The sequence below is a fragment of the Elephas maximus genome, chromosome 25 (assembly GCF_024166365.1).
Source record: "Elephas maximus indicus isolate mEleMax1 chromosome 25, mEleMax1 primary haplotype, whole genome shotgun sequence".
Classification (NCBI taxonomy): Eukaryota; Metazoa; Chordata; class Mammalia; order Proboscidea; family Elephantidae; genus Elephas; species Elephas maximus.
The window spans coordinates 33,267,747-33,270,754 of record NC_064843.1 but is presented as its reverse complement, the minus strand read 5'-3'; positions in this window follow the sequence as shown (position 1 = coordinate 33,270,754).

Genomic DNA, 3,008 nt, shown 5'->3' with positions numbered 1-3,008 from the left:
CCTTAGTTATTTTCTCAGAACAACTTCCTAGAATTGGAGTTATAGTCAAAGAGTTTACACTTTTTCAAAGAGATAACTGCAAAATAATGATACTATTCTTTCTGTAATGAACATGTAGTATTATATAATAAAGAAAAATTGGAAAATACAGGTAAGGAAAACAAAACTGTATGTTCCCCCAAATCTTACCACCATGATATGATGTGGTTAAGAATTTTGCTGTAAAACATTTAGGCTCTTCCATGCATGTATTTGTATGTGTGTGTGTGTATACACACATGCGCATGTGATTATAGTCTACATGCTATTTGATAAAATCTGACCAATTGTTCATGTCAATAAATTTATATTCACAATATCATTTTTATCAGTTACATTATATTTCATTATATGTATATATCTTGGTTTAACCAATCTTCAATTGTTGGGCAATGGATTGCTGATTTTGCTCAAGTATAAATAACTGTTATGAACATGCTTTGGAGAAGCAGCTTTGCTTCTTGTCTGCATGCATTGGTGGAATTGTTGGGTCAAGGGCCTTTGGTCAATTATGCAGTGTCATTTCTGACCATAAGTCTAAACACCCTGGAGGCTTAACCAAGCTCCAACAATGTCTACAGGGAAAGGCTTGTACCTGTAGCATTAGGCAGGGAGCCGTTCTGGTTACCTACTCTCCAGGCTGATTGGTTAGAGAAGGGCCTTGACCTTGAATAGGACCTTTGCCTGGGAAGGTATGTCTGTGCTCCTGCTCCTCCCAGGAAGCCAGGCTCAAAGCTAGGCTCAAAGAAGCCATGAGCGCACAAGCCAATTGCTGCTGGCTCTCCCCAGCCCACTTCCCAATGACCCTGGACAGGTCATGCACCTTCTCTGTGCGTCCGAGTCCCTGCTTGCCTGAGACCGTGGACAAATGGAGGATGAATGTAACTATATTACCAAAGGCTTCATTGTTCTTAAGAGAGGAAAGATGGAGCCAAGATCTTTGTGGGGCAACTGATGTTAGAGACTGCAGAGAAGCTGTGAGCCACTGGACTTGCAGGGCATGGCAGACCCTGGCTGGAGGCTGGAGAAGAGCACACAGGGGCTGGAGCTTCAGAGTGACCCGGGCAAAGGCGAGAATGGGCGTAACCAGCTTGGGATGGAGGTGACATCATGTAACCAAGGTGCTTGGAGCAGGAAGGGACAGGAGCCAGCATTAGGTAATAGGAAGAACATGCACAGAGATGGGAGGGACTGCCCGCAGCTGCCCTGGGATGTCCGTTTTCTCCTCCAGCACCTCTCCTTCCCTTCACTCACTACTCTGCCCTCTTGGATCTCACTTGGTTCAGACTTGGGAGAGGAAAGATCCATCTCAAGAAAAGCAAACTTTGGGCAAGAGAGAGAGACAGAGAACAAACGCGAAAATAGTCGGCTCATCTGTCCCTCAGGCCAAGAGAGAGAGTTTTCAGGTAGCTCCAAATTATCCCTCTGGGTTACACAGCCTTTTGCAGTTTTCCAAGTGCTCTCACATCCTGATCTCCAAGCTCGGTACCCTGAGCTGGCCGAGTTCAGGGACAACCCTGACTCTAAAAAGTATGGGTAGACACTTCCGACCATAACGAAGGCAAGTGGATCTGGACACTAGCTAGGGAGGAGCATCTTGCATTAGGGCCAGGCATTCGTTTCTTTTAACTCTTGCTCTCTGTTGAATTCCTATCTTTATCATTCCTTTCTGGGGTACAATTGAGCCAATCCGTATAGTGTAATGAGTTCGAGCTGCCCAGTGAAAATACAGTGAGAGCTCATTGGATGGGCTTCGACACTGTGGACAGCTGGCCGGGGAAGGGGAGATTCTTTTGAGGAGAGTCACCCCCACTAGTCTCTTTTTGTCACTTGATTTAGGTGAGGTTCATCTTTCAGTGGCCTCCTTTTTTTTTTTTTCCACTCTGGACTGGGTCCGTTGGGCAGGAGAAGGAATGGGTGGGCCATGGTGTGCTTTCCCTCACAAACACCCACTCTGTGCCCAAGCTTAATCATGGGAGGCAGAGTGAACAATGATCTGTGAGCCGGTGAGAACTTCCTTTTCACCTAGGGTCTGGGAAGCTGAATTTGGAGGGGATGGAGAAAGGACAGAAGGAAGCCCATGGCCACTTCGGCTCAGGGGGAGTTAAAATGCCCATTGCCACCAAGTCGATTCCAACTCAAAAAAGTGGTCCAATAATAAAAAAATATTGCATCTTTGTTGTTGTTGTTAGGTGCCGACTCATAGCAACCCTATGCACAACAGAAGGAAACACTGCCTGGTCCTGCACCATCCTTACAATTGTTGCTACGCTTGAGCCCATTGTTGCAGCCACTGTGTCAATCCATCTTGTTGTGGGTCTTTCTCTTTTTTGCTGACCCTCTACTTTACCAAGCATGATGTTCTTCTCCAGGGACTGATCCCTCCTGACAACAGAACCCCTGTTATGTGCCTGGCACCATCCTAAATGCTTAAATGTAGTGCCTCAGTTAGAGACTCAAGAGGTAGGTTCTGTTCTCATCCCCTATTATACATGGAGAAAAGGAGGTAAAAAGGAGGGACGAGGGGTTAAATAACTGGCCCGAGATCTCATAGCCAGCTCGTCACACTGTGCCCAACTGTAATCAGGCCTTATGTTATCTGAGCTCCTCGGAAGCCCTTGAGTCCATCCTTGGCCTCCTGGAACCTTTCTTTCTCTGACCTGGACCCTGGAACCCAGCCCTGCCTGGGCCTGACCGAGAAGTCTGTCAACCACAGCCTCTGTCCAAGAAGAGTATGCTACCTGAAGGCAGGGACTTTGTCTGCTCCCTGCTGTATCCCTGTGCATAGGACAGTGCTTGTAGCAGAGGAGCTGCTCAATAAATACCCGCTGAATGAACAACTTTGCCCTGTGACGAAGGGGCTGTGATGATGAAGTGGTGTCGTAGGCATAGAAGGGATAGAAGGGAGTTAACAGACCTAGAGCCAGGCTGCCTGGCCCAGGCCCAGCTGTGTGACCCTGGGCCAGTCA